The sequence below is a fragment of the Phyllobates terribilis genome, unplaced genomic scaffold (genome assembly GCF_046119375.1).
Source record: "Phyllobates terribilis strain yellow unplaced genomic scaffold, ASM4611937v1 Scaffold_7__3_contigs__length_470593459, whole genome shotgun sequence".
NCBI lineage: Eukaryota > Metazoa > Chordata > Amphibia > Anura > Dendrobatidae > Phyllobates > Phyllobates terribilis.
Genome location: NW_027362767.1, coordinates 145,718,967 through 145,739,467, shown reverse-complemented (window position 1 = coordinate 145,739,467; position 20,501 = coordinate 145,718,967). Strand labels below are relative to the sequence as shown.

Sequence of the window (20,501 nt, the reverse complement as noted above, 5' to 3'; positions counted from 1 at the left end):
CCCCCAGGGTGCAATGACCCATTCATATAACCCCCAGGGTGCAATGACCCATTCATATAACCCCCAGGGTGCAATGACCCATCAGTATGACCCCCAGGGTGCAATGACCCATTCATATAACCCCCAGGGTGCAATGACCCATCCGTATAACCCCCAGGGTGCAATGACCCATCCGTATGACTTTTTTTAAAGGGAACATGACACTTCCCATAAATTAGCATTTTTTAACTGCTTTAAGTGTCGCTGTTCTCCTTAATCTTGGGATATTTTTCTTTCGTTCATGTGACTCTCTATTCCTGATATACGACCCCCTCTTCCCTGTATACAAATCGAGTGTTTTTCTCTAACCAACTGGGTGTGGTCCTCAAAAACACACCTACTTGGCACTTTTTGGGGGAGTAGGATATAATTTCTGATCCCCTGTGTAATTATACCAAAAATTTTATTAATTTAAAAGAGTGACAACCCCCTGGAATATTGTGTTACTCACCTGTCCTGGCTTTGGACACTTCTTGCTTCTATAGCCTTCTTCCTTTGCATTAGTTCACGCCGCGTTTCCCTGGAAGCCCGGAAGACTCCTGACATCATCAGCCTAGACCTTTTAAGACTAGCTCAGGCAGAAGCCTGGTTCTTGGGAATTAAACAGCAGGTGTTTGCTTATGCTCCGCTCCAGCCTTGAGTCCATCATCTCCTCTGCTTCTTCTGACTTCCATGCCACAATCAGCATTGTTTCCAAGTTCAGTCCTGCTTATTGGGTGACATCCAAACCAATCCCCCCAGCACGCAATTTACCAACTTCTTGCAGCTATTCTCAGTCCTGTTCAAACCTGGCCTCTGCAATCAAGGTAACGCATCTCTTCAAGCAAGTCTCCAGTTTGCCTATACTTCATTGCATTCCTGCAGTTAACCATTCCATGCTGCAAGTTCCAGTTTACATACATTGCTGCTATTAACTATTGACTTGCTAGAAGATACCAGACTGCATTTACGGTACTTCTCTGTTACATTTTTGCTATTAACCACTGCCTGCTGGAAGATAGGAGACTGCTTTCCTGTGATTAACTGCTTTCTTTCCGGAAGATACCAGTTTTCTGTAGTGCCACTGTTCCTGTGTAAGTCCACACACCAGGCTCTGCTTCATCTATGCTACTTGCTCCACTTTTTTGTCTGCCGTCCTGCATACCTTGCTGCCCTGTTTTTTTTGCTGATTCACGTATCGTCTGTCCGCACCATTGCTTCCAGTCCTTGCTGCTTCTCAGACCTTAGACTTAAAGGATCCACTTCACCAGCTGAGTCCATAACAATTGGAACCATATTCCCTGATGGACCTGAGGTCCTTCTATCCATGCGTAGCAAACAAGAGAAGGCTGATGTGACTCCCCCTCTCCCAATTTATACATATACACCACTGTCTTAATGTAAGGATTTCGCATTTTGAGAGATGATCTCACACGACATCGGATCATCCCCTTTCACTAAGGCGCAATATCAATTGCAGGAGATTCATCTCTGTTACACATGGACTTATTGAAAAAATCTCCAATGTTCCCAGACCATTGGGACATTCATAGTTAATCCTCTGCGCTATCGTTATATAGAAATCTGAATCCGTTGCATGAAAGTCACCACTTCCGTATAGGGAAAGAGTCATATGATATGTGAAATAGGCTGAAAACTAGATAAACATCCAAAAAGACAAAAAGTAGAAAGTCGCGATTTAACCAAGATAATGGAACGTCTTAATAATTATCTGATCACAGCTCAAGTGATGTAAATTAAAAAAAAATACTGCACCGATGTTCAAGAATATATCTACTATAATACTGCCCCTATATAAAAGAATACAACTACTATAATACTGCCCCTATGTACAAGAATATAACTACTATAATACTGCTCCTATGTACAGGAATATAACTACTATAATACTACCCCTATGTGCTAGAATATAGCTACTATAATACTGTCCCCTATATACAAGAATATAACTACTATAATACTGCCCCCCTATGTACAAGAATATAACTACTATACTATAATACTTCCCCTATATACAAGAATACAACTACTATAATACTGCTCCTATGTACAGGAATATAACTACTATAATACTGCCCCCTATGTACAGGAATATAACTACTATAATACTGCTCCTATGTACAGGAATATAACTACTATAATACTGCTCCTATGTACAAGAATATAACTACTATAATACTGCCCCCTATGTACAAGAATATAACTACTATAATACTGCCCCCTATGTACAAGAATATAACTACTATAATACTGCCCCCTATGTACAAGAATATAACTACTATAATACTGCCCCCTATGTACAAGAATATAACTACTATAATACTGCCCCCTATGTACAAGAATATAACTACTATAATACTGCCCCTATGTACAAGAATATAACTACTATAATACAGCCCCTATGTACAAGAATATAACTACTATAATACTGCCCCTATGTACAAGAATATAACTACTATAATACAGCCCCTATGTACAAGAATATAACTACTATAATACTGCCCCCTATGTACAAGAATATAACTCCTATAATACTGCCCCTATGTACAAGAATATAACTCCTATAATACTGCCCCTATGTACAAGAATATAACTCCTATAATACTGCTCCTATGTACAAGAATATAACTACTATAATATTGCTCGTGTGTACAAGAATATAACTACTATAATACTGCTCCTATGTACAAGAATATAACTACTATAATACTGCCCCTATGTACAAGAATATAACTACTATAATACTGCCCCCTATGTACAAGAATATAACTACTATAATACTGCCCCCTATGTACAAGAATATAACTACTATAATACTGCTCCTATGTACAAGAATATAACTCCTATAATACTGCCCCCTATGTACAAGATTATAACTCCTATAATACTGCTCCTATGTACAAGAATATAACTACTATAATATTGCTCGTGTGTACAAGAATATAACTACTATAATACTGCCCCTATGTACAAGAATATAACTACTATAATACTGCTCCTCTGTACAAGAATATAGCTACTATAATACTGCTCCTATGTACAAGAATATAACTACTATAATACTGCCCCTATGTACAAGAATATAACTACTATAATACTGCCCCCTATGTACAAGAATATAACTACTATAATACTGCTCCTATGTACAAGAATATAACTACTATAATACTGCTCCTATGTACAAGAATATAACTACTATAATACTGCTCCTATGTACAAGAATATAACTCCTATAATACTGCCCCCTATGTACAAGAATATAACTCCTATAATACTGCCCCTATGTACAAGAATATAACTACTATAATACTGGCCCCCTATGTACAAGAATATAACTACTATAATACAGCCCCTATGTACAAGAATATAACTACTATAATACTGCTCCTATGTACAAGAATATAACTACTATAATACTGCTCCTATGTACAAGAATATAACTACTATAATTCTGCCTCTATGTACAAGAATATAACTACTATAATACTGCCCCTATGTACAAGAATATAACTACTATAATACTGCTCCTATGTACAAGACTATAACTACTATAATACTGCTCCTATGTACAAGAATATAACTACTATAATACAGCCCCTATGTACAAGAATATAACTACTATAATACTGCTCTTATGTACAAGAATATAACTACTATAATACTGCTCCTATGTACAAGAATATAACTACTATAATACTGCCCCCTATGTACAAGAATATAACTCCTATAATACTGCCCCTATGTACAAGAATATAACTCCTATAATACTGCTCCTATGTACAAGAATATAACTACTATAATATTGCTCGTGTGTACAAGAATATAACTACTATAATACTGCCCCTATGTACAAGAATATAACTACTATAATACTGCCCCTATGTACAAGAATATAACTACTATAATACTGCCCCCTATGTACAAGAATATAACTACTATAATACTGCCCCCTATGTACAAGAATATAACTACTATAATACTGCCCCCTATGTACAAGAATATAACTACTATAATACTGCTCCTATGTACAAGAATATAACTACTATAATACTGCCCCCTATGTACTAGAATATAACTACTATAATACTGCCCCTATGTACAAGAATATAACTACTATAATACTGCTCCTATGTACAAGAATATAACTACTATAATACTGCCCCTATGTACAAGAATATAACTACTATAATACTGCTCCTATGTACAAGAATATAACTACTATAATACTGCCCCTATGTACAAGAATATAACTACTATAATACTGCTCCTATGTACAAGAATATAACTACTATAATACTGCTCCTATGTACAAGAATATAACTACTATAATACTGCCCCCTATGTACAAGAATATAAATACTATAATACTGCCCCCTATGTATTAGAAATCAGACTAGTTACCCAACTCTATTTGTCCCCCGCTATTAGAATATTCCCGGTTAGGTTCCCCATTACCCATCACACTGATTTGTTTTTAGTGGGCTCAAAAAACTGTAAGGTGTTACTAGCAGTAGAGGGAGGATTAACGCCTTCACCGCCAGTCCCGAGAATGGGAATAATTAATTTTTCGCTGCCAGAGGACATGTCGCCACTAAATGATCGTGACTCATCCACGAGTGATTTGTGATTAGTAAGCAGTGTAAACACTGGCAGTGGTGCAGGGTATAGCGGTGCGGTGCGTGTGAGGAGCGGCACTCCTCCAGTATGAAATCAGAATTCCTGACCGCACCACAGGACCTGGGATTTGTAGTTCAACCAAATAATTAATAGATTTTTAAACAGGCGGCATCCTCAGTGATGTCACCTCTGATCTCTAGTGATGGATAGGCGGCATTCTCAGTGATGTCACCGCTGATCTCTGGTGATGGATAGGCGGCATTCTCAGTGATGTCACCTCTGATCTCTAGTGATGGATAGGCGGCATTCTCAGTGATGTCACCTCTGATCTCTAGTGATGGATAGGCGGCATTCTCAGTGATGTCACCGCTGATCTCTGGTGATGGATAGGCGGCATTCTCAGTGATGTCACCGCTGATCTCTAGTGATGGATAGGCGGCATTCTCAGTGATGTCACTGCTGATCTCTGGTGATGGATAGGTGGCATTCTCAGTGATGTCACCGCTGATCTCTAGTGATGGATAGGCGGCATTCTCAGTGATGTCACCGCTGATCTCTAGTGATGGATAGGCGGCATCCTCAGTGATGTCACCGCTGATCTCTAGTGATGGATAGGAGGCATTCTCAGTGATGTCACCGCTGATCTCTAGTGATGGATAGGAGGCATTCTCAGTGATGTCACTGCTGATCTCTGGTGATGGATAGGAGGCATTCTCAGTGATGTCACCTCTGATCTCTAGTGATGGATAGGAGGCATTCTCAGTGATGTCACTGCTGATCTCTGGTGATGGATAGGAGGCATTCTCAGTGATGTCACCTCTGATCTCTAGTGATGGATAGGAGGCATTCTCAGTGATGTCACTGCTGATCTCTGGTGATGGATAGGCGGCATTCTCAGTGATGTCACCGCTGATCTCTGGTGATGGATAGGCGGCATTCTCAGTGATGTCACTGCTGATCTCTGGTGATGGGTAGGCGGCATTCTCAGTGATGTCACCGCTGATCTCTAGTGATGGATAGGTGGCATTCTCAGTGATGTCACCTCTGATCTCTAGTGATGGATAGGAGGCATTCTCAGTGATGTCACTGCTGATCTCTGGTGATGGATAGGTGGCATTCTCAGTGATGTCACCGCTGATCTCTAGTGATGGATAGGCGGCATCCTCAGTGATGTCACCGCTGATCTCTAGTGATGGATAGGAGGCATCCTCAGTGATGTCACCGCTGATCTCTAGTGATGGATAGGAGGCATTCTCAGTGATGTCACCGCTGATCTCTAGTGATGGATAGGAGGCATTCTCAGTGATGTCACTGCTGATCTCTGGTGATGGATAGGCAGCATTCTCAGTGATGTCACTGCTGATCTCTGGTGATGGATAGGCAGCATTCTCAGTGATGTCACCGCTGATCTCTGGTGATGGATAGGCGGCATTCTCAGTGATGTCACCGCTGATCTCTGGTGATGGATAGGAGGCATTCTCAGTGATGTCACCGCTGATCTCTAGTGATGGATAGGCGGCATTCTCAGTGATGTCACCGCTGATCTCTAGTGATGGATAGGCGGCATTCTCAGTGATGTCACTGCTGATCTCTAGTGATGGATAGGCGGCATTCTCAGTGATGTCACCGCTGATCTCTAGTGATGGATAGGCGGCATTCTCAGTGATGTCACCGCTGATCTCTAGTGATGGATAGGCGGCATTCTCAGTGATGTCACCGCTGATCTCTAGTGATGGATAGGCGGCATTCTCAGTGATGTCACCGCTGATCTCTAGTGATGGATAGGCGGCATTCTCAGTGATGTCACCGCTGATCTCTAGTGATGGATAGGCGGCATTCTCAGTGATGTCACCGCTGATCTCTGGTGATGGATAGGCGGCATCCTCAGTGATGTCACCGCTGATCTCTAGTGATGGATAGGAGGCATTCTCAGTGATGTCACCGCTGATCTCTAGTGATGGATAGGCGGCATTCTCAGTGATGTCACCGCTGATCTCTAGTGATGGATAGGCGGCATTCTCAGTGATGTCACCGCTGATCTCTAGTGATGGATAGGCGGCATTCTCAGTGATGTCACCGCTGATCTCTGGTGATGGATAGGCGGCATTCTCAGTGATGTCACCGCTGATCTCTGGTGATGGATAGGCGGCATTCTCAGTGATGTCACCGCTGATCTCTAGTGATGGATAGGCGGCATTCTCAGTGATGTCACCGCTGATCTCTAGTGATGGATAGGCGGCATTCTCAGTGATGTCACGGCTGATCTCTGGTGATGGATAGGCGGCATTCTCAGTGATGTCACCGCTGATCTCTAGTGATGGATAGGCGGCATTCTCAGTGATGTCACCGCTGATCTCTAGTGATGGATAGGCAGCATTCTCAGTGATGTCACTGCTGATCTCTGGTGATGGATAGGCGGCATTCTCAGTGATGTCACCGCTGATCTCTGGTGATGGATAGGCGGCATTCTCAGTGATGTCACCGCTGATCTCTGGTGATGGATAGGCGGCATTCTCAGTGATGTCACCGCTGATCTCTAGTGGATAGGCGGCATTCTCAGTGATGTCACCGCTGATCTCTGGTGATGGATAGGCGGCATCCTCAGTGATGTCACCGCTGATCTCTAGTGATGGATAGGAGGCATTCTCAGTGATGTCACCGCTGATCTCTAGTGATGGATAGGCGGCATTCTCAGTGATGTCACCGCTGATCTCTAGTGATGGATAGGCGGCATTCTCAGTGATGTCACCGCTGATCTCTAGTGATGGATAGGCGGCATTCTCAGTGATGTCACCGCTGATCTCTAGTGATGGATAGGCGGCATTCTCAGTGATGTCACCTCTGATCTCTGGTGATGGATAGGCGGCATTCTCAGTGATGTCACTGCTGATCTCCAGTGATAGAAGGCGGCACTCTGGTCTTTGGCGGCTGGATGCTGAGCCCACCCTAGCTGGGCTGAGGAGGGCAGATTTCGGAGGTCAGTCCCCGAGCACCATGGAGAACGCCCCATTTACAGATGACTATGAAGAGAAGCTAAGTTTGTGGCGTAAGAATGACATTGTCACCATGTACAGGAACTAGAGGGTTAATGGTGGGGTTACGACATGACAGTCGCCTGCTTCCTGTCCATCCTCAACCTCAGGATGACTGACAGGTTCCTATGCCCCGAAAACCTGCAGCCGGCACATCCTGTCACTGGGGCGCCAGTGCCCCATCTCCACAGCAGTGACCCCTACCCCAGATGTGCAGAGAGAGAGAAAAGAGAGGGAGTGGTAAGAAAGAAGGGGTGAAAAAAGCAAGAGAGGAAGAGTGTGAAAGAAGAATGAGAGAAAGTGAATGAGAGAGTATATGAGAGAAGATACAGAGAGAGAGTCTGAGCAAATAGAGAGCGAAAAAGACCGAGCGGGGGGAAAGAAAAAAGAGAAATGAGAACGAAAGAGCGAGAGAGAAATGAGGAAAGAGAGCACTTGATAGAAAGTCAGAGGGAAAAAAGACAAACGAAACAAAGAAAGATGAAAAGAGTGCGATTGAGAGATGCAGAATAAAAGGAAGTGTAGAGAGAGGGATTTTACAGATAATGTGAGGAAGAAAAGTGTAGAAAACCTAGAGAAGAGACGGGACAGAGACTGAATAAGGACAAGGAGGACTTGGTCTAGACTGAGACTTCCATAGTGCAGGCACATTTACAGAAGATAGAGCCCAGGCTCCGCTGTTATGTATTGTCCACAATGACTTGGATCAATGAATGACTATGGGTGACAGCAGGACTATGGGTGACAGAAGTGACAGAGCCTAATACAGCAAACATGTGACAGTCTGCACTCTACACCTTCACCAGCAGTAGATCTTGACCTGTTGAGACAGTGAGCTAGTAATACATCTCCTCATCTGATTCCAGGGGTTACTGTATGCCCCATGGCGGTCCCCTGCCTAGCTGTGATAGGCCACAACAGCTATGAATGGAGCTCGGGGTCTCTGGTGAGGGCTGAGTGCTGACATCTTATCTCAGTCCTGACCACCCTACAAACACACAGACTGAGAATGCAGTGAATCTTCCTGGACATTCTCCTCTGTGGGGGGCCCTTTATACTGTACAGATGCTCATTCCTGCCGGCATGTCCCTACAAGACCAGAAAGAGACCGGATTCATTCTATTCCTCCAGCTTTGTCCCTTCTTGCAAGACTTAACCCCATGCTTGCCAGGTACCTATGTTGCCTGTGTCTCTGGTGCAGCACACATGCTGGCGCTGAGAGTGACAGTGAGCCGCATACGGTAACGCAGTGATACCGCGACGTGGGGAGCAGGCTGAGATCGCAGACTTCTTTGTTCTGCGGCAGCTTCTGCTTAAGCTCGAGCCGTAAGAAGTGATCCCAGGGGATCTGGCTGTGCAGATGCAGCCGGCACCCGGTCCGTGTTTCCCCCCGGTCACTTACGTGTGCAGCCTCCCGGGAGCAGCTCTGTGACGGACTCTCCCGCCGCTGACAGACGCACAAACGTCTCCGATAACTTCTCGGCACTTCCTTGAGGAACTCGCGAGCCGTCCCGCCCTCCACCGGGGAGGGGGCTGCACTGAGGGCACCGGGTAACCTGCGAGGTGTGGAGAACCACGGGGAAACCCGAACCCCCGTGTAACACCAGAACTACAGAGATACATCATCTCCAGGGACTAGTACCGCACAGCTGTATCTAATCCTGTCCCGTGTGATACTGTCTGATGAGCCATGTATCTAATCCTATCCTGTGTGATACAGTCTGCTGCACCATGTATCTAATCCTATCCTGTGTGATACTGTCTGCTGAGCCGTGTATCTAATCCTATCCTGTGTGATACTGTCTGCTGAGCCGTGTATCTAATCCCATCCTGTGTGATACTGTCTTCTGAGTCGTGTATCTAATCCTATCCTGTGTGATACTATCTGCTGAGCCGTGTATCTAATCCTATCCTGTGTGATACTGTCTGCTGAGCCGTGTATCTAATCCCATCCTGTGTGATACTGTCTTCTGAGCCGTGTATCTAATCCTCTCCTGTGTGATACTGTCTGCTGAGCTGTGTATCTAATCCTATCCTGTGTGATACTGTCTGCTGAGCTGTGTATCTAATCCCATCCTGTGTGATACTGTCTGCTGAGCTGTGTATCTAATCCCATCCTGTGTGATACTGTCTGCTGAGCTGTGTATCTAATCCTATCCTGTGTGATACTGTCTGCTGAGCCATGTATCTAATCCTATCCTGTGTGATACTGTCTGCTGAGCCGTGTATCTAATCCTATCCTGTGTGATACTGTCTGCTGAGCTGTGTATCTAATCCTATCCTGTGTGATACTGACTGCTGAGCAGTGTATCTAATCCCATCCTGTGTGATACTGTCTGCTGAGCCATGTATCTAATCCTATCCTGTGTGATACTGACTGCTGAGCAGTGTATCTAATCCCATCCTGTGTGATACTGTCTGCTGAGCCATGTATCTAATCCTATCCTGTGTGATACTGTCTGCTGAGCCATGTATCTAATCCTATCCTGTGTGATACTGTCTGCTGAGCTGTGTATCTAATCCTATCCTGTGTGATACTGTCTGCTGAGCTGTGTATCTAATCCTATCCTGTGAGATACTGACTGCTGAGCAGTGTATCTAATCCCATCCTGTGTGATACTGACTGCTGAGCTGTGTATCTAATCCCATCCTGTGTGATACTGTCTGCTGAGCTGTGTATCTAATCCTATCCTGTGTGATACTGACTGCTGAGCAGTGTATCTAATCCCATCCTGTGTGATACTGACTGCTGAGCTGTGTATCTAATCCCATCCTGTGTGATACTGTCTGCTGAGCTGTGTATCTAATCCTCTCCTGTGTGATACTGTCTGCTGAGCCGTGTATCTAATCCTATCCTGTGTGATACTGTCTGCTGAGCTGTGTATCTAATCCTCTCCTGTGTGATACTGTCTGCTGAGCCATGTATCTAATCCTATCCTGTGTGATACTGTCTGCTGAGCAGTGTATCTAATCCTATCCTGTGTGATACTGTCTGCTGAGCTGTGTATCTAATCCTATCCTGTGTGATACTGTCTGCTGAGCCGTGTATCTAATCCTATCCTGTGTGATACTGTCTGCTGAGCTGGGTATCTAATCCTATCCTGTGTGATACTGTCTGCTGAGCCGTGTATCTAACCCTGTCCTGTGTGATACTGTCTGCTGAGTTGTGTATCTAATCCTATCCTGTGTGATACTGTCTGCTGAGCCGTGTATCTAATCCTATCCTGTGTGATACTGTCTGCTGAGTTGTGTATCTAATCCTATCCTGTGTGATACTGTCTGCTGAGCCGTGTATCTAATCCTATCCTGTGTGATACTGTCTGCTGAGTTGTGTATCTAATCCTATCCTGTGTGATACTGTCTGCTGAGCTGTGTATCTAATCCTATCCTGTGTGATACTGTCTGCTGAGCTGGGTATCTAATCCTATCCTGTGTGATACTGTCTGCTGAGCAGTGTATCTAATCCTATCCTGTGTGATACTGTCTGCTGAGCAGTGTATCTAATCCTCTCCTGTATGATACTGTCTGCTGAGCCATGTATCTAATCCTATCCTGTGTGATACTGTCTGCTGAGCCGTGTATCTAATCCTATCCTGTGTGATACTGTCAGCTGAGCCGTGTATCTAATCCTATCCTGTGTGATTCTGTCTGCTGAGCTGTGTATCTAATCCTATCCTGTGTGATACTGTCTGCTGAGCCATGTATCTAATCCTCTCCTGTGTGATACTGTCTGCTGAGCTGTGTATCTAATCCTATCCTGTGTGATACTGTCTGCTGAGCTGTGTATCTAATCCTCTCCTGTGTGATACTGTCTGCTGAGCCGTGTATCTAACCCTGTCCTGTGTGATGACTAGGCTGAGTTTTCTGGTAGTGTCGGGGGATTCGGCTATAAGGTTCCTCTGGTAAATACGGATGTAATATGTTGAGATCTTCTCAGTCTGAAGAGCTTGAATTCCATTTAGTATCGCCATACAGTAACAACATAATACCGCCATAAAGTGCTTACATAATACAGTGACACAGAGCCTGTATGATACCATCACATTGTGAGCACATAATGGGCAGCATGGTGGCTCAGTGGTTAGCACTGTATGGTGGCTCAGTGGTTAGCACTGTATGGTGGCTCAGTGGTTAGCACTGCAGCCTTGCAGCACTGGGGTCCTGAGTTCAAATCCCACCAAGAACAACATCTGCAAGGAGTCTCCCCGTGTTTGTGTGGGTTTCCTCCGGGTTCTCTGGTTTCCTCCCACACTCCAAAGACAATGATAGGGAATGTAGATTGTGAGCCCCGATGGGGACAGCAATGATTAATGTCTGTGAAGCGCTGTGGATTTAATGGCGCTATATGAGTGAGAAAATTAAATAAATAATGCCATGTCGCTCCCCAAAAAAATGCTGTGTACCACAATACCGCACTATGGAGTAGGTTTGCAACATGGTCACAATGCACTAATGGAGATAACCAATTCTAATAATGGTGTACTCTGTGCTGTACCCCGCACCCTCCCTGTGCTCCTGTGGATCTTTCTGCCATTTCTGCAGCCTCTTCCCTTCATACTGAATAAATGATGAGGGCTCACCTTACTGACACTAATAGGTCTGCTGACCGCACTGCCTGTACAACCGCACTGTTGATATCACTATTATTATGGGGGCACTGTGCACTGTTATTATGGGAGCACTGTGGATATCACTGTTATTATGGGGCACTGTGGATGTCACTGTTATTATGGGGGCACTGTGGATGTCACTGTTATTATGTGGCACTGTGGATATCACTGTTATTATGGGAGCACTGTGGATATCACTGTTATTATGGGAGCACTGTGGATATCACTGTTATTATGGGGCACTGTGGATATCACTGTTATTATGGGGCACTGTGGATGTCACTGTTATTATGGGGGCACTGTGGATATCACTGTTATTATGGGGGCACTGTGGATATCACTGTTATTATGGGGGCACTGTGGATATCACTGTTATTATGGAGGCACTGTGGATATCACTGTTATTATGGGGGCACTGTGGATATCACTGTTATTATGGGGGCACTGTGGATATCACTGTTATTATGGGGGCACTGTGGATGTCACTGTTATTATGGGGGCACTGTGGATGTCACTGTTATTATGTGGCACTGTGGATATCACTGTTATTATGGGAGCACTGTGGATATCACTGTTATTATGGGAGCACTGTGGATATCACTGTTATTATGGGGCACTGTGGATATCACTGTTATTATGGGGCACTGTGGATGTCACTGTTATTATGGGGGCACTGTGGATATCACTGTTATTATGGGGGCACTGTGGATATCACTGTTATTATGGGGGCACTGTGGATATCACTGTTATTATGGAGGCACTGTGGATATCACTGTTATTATGGGGGCACTGTGGATATCACTGTTATTATGGGGGCACTGTGGATATCACTGTTATTATGGGGCACTGTGGATATCACTGTTATTATGGGGCACTGTGGATGTCACTGTTATTATGGGGGCACTGTGGATATCACTGTTATTATGGGGGCACTGTGGATATCACTGTTATTATGGGGCACTGTGGATGTCACTGTTATTATGGGGGCACTGTGGATGTCACTGTTATTATGTGGCACTGTGGATATCACTGTTATTATGGGGGCACTGTGGATATCACTGTTATTATGGAGGCACTGTGGATATCACTGTTATTATGGGGGCACTGTGGATATCACTGTTATTATGAGGGCACTGTGGATGTCACTGTTATTATGGGGGCACTGTGGATATCACTGTTATTATGGGGGCACTGTGGATATCACTGTTATTATGGGGGCACTGTGGATATCACTGTTATTATGTGGGCACTGTGGATATCACTGTTATTATGGGGGCACTGTGGATATCACTGTTATTATGGGGGCACTGTGGATATCACTGTTATTATGGAGGCACTGTGGATATCACTGTTATTATGGGGGCACTGTGGATGTCACTGTTATTATGGAGGCACTGTGGATATCACTGTTATTATGGGGCACTGTGGATATCACTGTTATTATGGGAGCACTGTGGATATCACTGTTATTATGGGGGCAATGTGGATATCAGTGTTATTATGGGGGCACTGTGGATATCACTGTTATTATGGGGGCACTGTGGATATCACTGTTATTATGGAGGCACTGTGGATATCACTGTTATTATGGGGGCACTGTGGATATCACTGTTATTATGGGGGCACTGTGGATATCACTGTTATTATGGGGGCACTGTGGATATCACTGTTATTATGGGGGCACTGTGGATATCACTGTTATTATGGAGGCACTGTGGATATCACTGTTATTATGGGGGCACTGTGGATGTCACTGTTATTATGGAGGCACTGTGGATATCACTGTTATTATGGGGCACTGTGCATATCACTGTTATTATGGGAGCACTGTGGATATCACTGTTATTATGGGGGCAATGTGGATATCAGTGTTATTATGGGGGCACTGTGGATATCGCTGTTATTATGGGGGCACTGTGCATATCACTGTTATTATGGGAGCACTGTGGATATCACTGTTATTATGTGGGCACTGTGGATATCACTGTTATTATGGGGGTACTGTGGATGTCACTGTTATTATGGAGGCACTGTGGATGTCACTGTTATTATGGGGGCACTGTGGATATCACTGTTATTATGGGGCACTGTGGATATCACTGTTATTATGGGGGCACTGTGGATATCACTGTTATTATGGGGCACTGTGGATATCACTGTTATTATGGGGGCACTGTGGATATCATAGAATCATAGAATGGTAGAGTTGGAAGGGACCTCCTGGGTCATCTGGTCCAACCCCCTGCTCAAAGCAGGATTCACTAGATCATCTCAGACAGATGTCTGTCCAGCCTCTGTTTGAAGACGTCCATTGAAGGGGAACTCACCACCTCTCGTGGCAGCCTGTTCCACTCATTAATCACCCTAACTGTCAAAAAGTTTTTTCTAATATCTAATCTGTGTCTCCTCCCATTTAGTTTCATCCCATTGCTTCTAGTCTTTCCTTGTGCAAATGAGAATAAAGATGATCCTTCTACAATGTGACAGCCCTTGACATATTTGTAGACGGCTATTAAGTCTCCTCTCAGTCTTCTTTTTTGCAAGCTAAACATTCCCAAATCCTGCAACCGTTCCTCATAGGACATGGTTTGCAGACCAGTCACCATTCTGGTCGCTCTTCTCTGAACTTGCTCCAGTTTGTCTATGTCTTTTTTAAAATGTGGTGCCCAAAACTGTACACAGTATTCCAGATGAGGTCTGACCAAAGAGGAGTAAAGACCGATAATGACTTCACGTGATCTAGACTGTATGCTTCTGTTAATACATCCCAGAATTGTATTTGCCTTTTTTGCTGCTGCATCACACTGTTGACTCATGTTCAGTCTATGATCTATTAGTATACCTAAGTCTTTTTCACATGTACTGTTGCTTAGCTCTATTCCTCCCATTCTGTATATGTTTTTTTCATTTTTATTGCCCAGATGTAGTACTTTGCATTTTTCCCTGTTAAAAACCATTCTGTTGGTTGCTGCCCACTGCTCCAGTTTATTTAGGTCTTTTTGAATCCTCTCTCTCTCTTCTCTAGTATTAGCTATCCCTCCTAGCTTTGTGTCATCAGCAAATTTAATCAGTTTACCCTCAATTCCTTCATCTAAATCATTGATAAAGATGTTGAACAATACAGGTCCCAGGACAGAGCCCTGTGGTACCCCACTTGAGACATTCATCCAGCTGGATGTGAAGCCATTTACAACCACCCTTTGAGTCCGATCACTAAGCCAGTTATGAATCCACCTAACAGTTGCCTGGTCCATTGCATACTTGGTCATTTTTTCAATAAGGATGGTGTGAGATACTTTGTCAAATGCTTTGCTGAAGTCAAGATATACTATATCTACAGCATTTCCCTGATCCACCCAGTCAGTGATTCTGTCATAGAAGGAAATTAAGTTAGTCTGACATGACTTGTTAGTTACAAACCCATGCTGACTCTGGTTAATCACTTCATTCTTATCCATGTACTTACATACATGTTGTTTAATAATTTGTTCAAAGATCTTTCCTGGTATAGAAGTCAGACTCACCGGCCTATAGTTCCCTGGGTCCACCTTCTTCCCCTTTTTGAAGATAGGAACAACATTTGCTCTTCTCCAGTCTTCTGGGACTTCTCCTGTTCTCCAAGAATTTTCAAAGATTATGGAGAGTGGTTCTAAAATTTCTTCTACGATCTCCTTCAGTACTCTGGGGTGTAATTCATCTGGACCTGGAGACTTGAACTCATTTATGTTAGCTAAATATTCCCTCACAATCTTTCTGTTTACAGATAACTTGGATTCCTCTATTCCTTTAAAAGGACAGTGAAGATCAGTTGATGTTACATTTTCTTTCTGAGAGAAAACAGATGCAAAATAGGAATTAAAAAGTTCGGCCTTCTCAACATCCTCTCTTACCATTTCTCCATTTTCATCCTGTAAAAATCCTATAGCATCTTTGACTTTTCTTTTACTTCTGACATACCCCCAAAATCCTTTTTTATTGCTTTTGACATCTCTTGCAAGCCTTAATTCATTGTCAGCTTTAGCTAACCTGATACGTGCCCTGCAGGATCTGCAGACTGCATTATAATCTTCTTTAGATATGCCTCCCTCTTTCCATTTAATAAACATTTCTTTCTTTCTTTTTAGCATGTGTTTAAGTTCTGTGTTCATCCATCCTGGTTTCCTTAAATGCTTCCCATTCTTCCTACTTTTCGGGATTGTTAACGATTGTGCTTTGAGAATCTCATTTTTAAAAATTTCCCATCCTTCCTGGACATTTTTGTCCTTAAGGACATCCAGCCATTGGATCCCTCCTATTCTCTTTCTGAGTCTCTTAAAATCTGCCTTTCTAAAATCTAACCTTGAAGTTTGAGTCTTCACATGTCTTCCTCCTCTAGTTATCCAAAATTCTATAATAGCATGATCGCTGCTTCCTAGGGTCCCAGCCACCTTTACCTCCTCAACCATTTCCTCCCTGTTTATAAGGATTAGATCCAAAGTAGCAGATCCCCTTGTTTTCTCCCCTACCTTTTGGAAGATAAAGTTGTCAGCAAGAGAGGATAAGAATTTGCTTGACCTGTTAGTTTTACTTGAGAGAGATTCCCAACAAATGTCTGGATAGTTGAAATCTCCCATGACCACTACGTCATATTTTTTGGAGAACTTGGTCATTTGATACATAAAGAGTTCATCCATATCTTCAGCTTGCCCAGGTGGCCTGTAGTAAATGCCTACAATGGTGTCCTTTCCGTTGTTCTCTCCTTGTATTCTTACCCAAACAGTTTCCACAGAACTCCCAGTCTCTGAAGCTTCAATCTCTGTGCAGATATACGCTTTTCTAACATACAATGCAACACCTCCTCCTCGTTTATCAAGTCTGTTTCTTGCAAATAAGTTGTATCCTTTTAGCCTTTTATTCCAATCATGTGTATCGTCCCACCAAGTTTCAGTGATTCCAATGACATCATATTCCTTTTCCTGCATTAGTAGTTCCAATTCTCCTTGTTTGTTGCCCATGCTTTGTGCATTTGTATAAAAACATTTTAGTTTGTGATTGGTTTCTCTTCCTCCCATATTTTTATTATTTAAATTGTTTTGTCTTTGTTCTTCTTTTCCACTTCCAGTAGCAGAGATCTCAATAGTATTTGTCAGCTGTATGGCTTTTTCTGGCCTTTTGCTTCCCTTCCCACATTGTTCTAGTTTAAAGCTCTCCTGATGAGTGTAGCAAGGCGACTTCCAAATACATGTTTTCCAGTCTTCGTAAGGTGCACCCCATCTCTAGCAAGTAGTCCATCGTATAGGTAATTCATTCCGTGATCCAGAAATCCAAATCCTTGTTGACGGCACCATCGACGTAGCCAGTTGTTATCACTGTTATTATGGGGGCACTGTGGATGTCACTGTTATTATGGAGGCACTGTGGATGTCACTGTTATTATGGGGGCACTGTGGATATCACTGTTATTATGGGGCACTGTGGATATCACTGTTATTATGGGGGCACTGTGGATATCACTGTTATTATGGGAGCACTGTGGATATCACTGTTATTATGGGTGCGCTGTGGATGTCACTGTTATTATGGAGACACTGTGGATATCACTGTTATTATGGGGGCACTGTGGATATCACTGTTATTATGGGAGCACTGTGGATATCACTGTTATTATGGGGCACTGTGGATATCACTGTTATTATGGGGCACTGTGGATATCACTGTTATTATGGGGGCACTGTGGATATCACGGTTATTATGGGGGCACTGTGGATATCACTGTTATTGTGGGGGCACTGTGGATATCACTGTTATTATGGGGGCACTGTGGATATCACTGTTATTATGGGGGCACTGTGGATATCACTGTTATTATGGGGGCACTGTGGATATCACTGTTATTATGGGGCACTGTGGATATCGCTGTTATTATGGGGGCAATGTGGATATCACTGTTATTATGGAGCACTGTGGATATCACTGTTATTATGGGGGCACTGTGGATGTCACTGTTATTATGGGAGCACTGTGGATATCACTGTTATTATGGGGGCACTGTGGATATCACTATTATGGGGCACTGTGGATGTCACTGTTTTTATGGGGACACAGTGGATATCACTGTTATTATGGGGACACAGTGGATATCACTGTTATTATGGGAGCACTGTGAATATCACTGTTATTATGGGGGCACTGTGGATGTCACTGTTATTATGGGGGCAATGTGGATATCACTGTTATTATGGGGACACAGTGGATATCACTGTTATTATGGGGGCACTGTGGATATCACTGTTATTATGGGGGCACTGTGGATATCACTGTTATTATGGGGACACAGTGGATATCACTGTTATTATGGGGGCACTGTGGATGTCACTGTTATTATGGGGCACTGTGGATATCACTGTTATTATGGGAGCACTGTGGATGTCACTGTTATTATGGGGGCACTGTGGATATCACTGTTATTATGGTGGCACTGTGGATATCACTGTTATTATGGGAGCACTGTGGATGTCACTGTTATTATGGGGGCACTGTGGATATCACTGTTATTATGGGGGCACTGTGGATATCACTGTTATTATGGGAGCACTGTGGATGTCACTGTTATTATGGGGGCACTGTGGATATCACTGTTATTATGGTGGCACTGTGGATATCGCTGTTATTATGGGAGCACTGTGGATGTCGCTGTTATTATGGGGGCACTGTGGATATCGCTGTTATTATGGGGGCACTGTGGATATCGCTGTTATTATGGGGGCACTATGGATGTCACTATTATTATGGGAGCACTGTGGATATCACTGTTATTATGGGGGCACTGTGGATATCACTGTTATTATGGAGCACTGTGGATATCACTGTTATTATGGGGGCACTGTGGATGTCACTGTTATTATGGGGGCACTGTGGATGTCACTATTATTATGGGGGCACTGTGGATGTCACTGTTATTATGGAGCACTGTGGATGTCACTGTTATTATGGGGCACTGTGGATATCACTGTTATTATGGGGGCACTGTGGATATCACTGTTATGATGGAGGCACTGTGGATGTCACTGTTATTATGGGAGCACTGTGGATATCACTGTTATTATGGGGGCAGTGTGGATGTCACTGTTATTATGGGGGCAGTGTGGATGTCACTGTTATTATGGAGCACTGTGGATATCACTGTTATTATGGGGGCACTGTGGATATCACTGTTATTATGGGGGCACTGTGGATATCACTGTTATTATGGGGCACTGTGGATATCACTGTTATTATTGCGGCACTGTGGATATCACTGTTATTATGGGAGCACTGTGGATATCACTGTTATTATGGAGGCACTGTGGATATCACTGTTATTATGGGGCACTGTGGATATCACTGTTATTATTGCGGCACTGTGGATATCACTGTTATGATGGAGGCACTGTGGATGTCACTGTTATGATGGGAGCACTGTGGATATCACTGTTATTATGGGTGCACTGTGGATGTCACTGTTATTATGGAGGCACTGTGGATATCACTGTTATTATGGGGGCACTGTGGATATCACTGTTATTATGGGGGCACTGTGGATATCACTGTTATTATGGGGGCACTGTGGATATCACTGTTATTATGGGAGCACTGTGGATATCACTGTTATTATGGGGGCACTGTGGATATCACTGTTATTATGGGGCACTGTGGATATCACTGTTATTATGGGGGCACTGTGGATATCACTGTTATTATGGGGCACTGTGGATATCACTGTTATTATGGGGGCACTGTGGATATCACTGTTATTATGGGAGCACTGTGGATATCACTGTTATTATGGGGCACTGTGGATATCACTGTTATTATGGGGGCACTGTGGATATCACTGTTATTATGGGGCACTGTGGATGTCACTGTTATTATGGGAGCACTGTGGATGTCACTGTTATTATGGGGGCACTGTGGATATCACTGTTATTATGGAGGCAGTGTGGATGTCACTGTTATTATGGAGGCACTGTGGATATCACTGTTATTATGGGGGCACTGTGGATGTCACTGTTATTATGGAGGCACTGTGGATATCACTGTTATTATGGGGGCACTGTGGATGTCACTGTTATTATGGGGCACTGTGGATATCACTGTTATTATGGGGCACTGTGGATGTCACTGTTATTATGGGGGCACTGTGGATATCACTGTTATTATGGGAGCACTGTGGATATCACTGTTA

General features: G+C 43.5%; 1 protein-coding gene across 3 annotated transcripts in view; it reads right to left on the bottom strand.

The window, feature by feature from the left end:
- TNFAIP8L2 (TNF alpha induced protein 8 like 2) overlaps positions 1-20,501 on the bottom strand; it is a 109,933-nt gene that overhangs the window by 5,894 nt on the left and 83,538 nt on the right. Inside the window, exon 1 of one of the 3 annotated variants that reach the window (XM_073639382.1) lies at positions 9,091-9,244. The exons of 1 other annotated variant lie outside the window; for it this stretch is intronic. The gene's annotated coding sequence lies outside the window, so the exon portion shown is untranslated. Of the gene's footprint in view, positions 1-490; positions 724-9,090; positions 9,245-20,501 lie in introns of those variants that run through there. One more of the 3 variants, XM_073639384.1, reaches the window with a different exon arrangement.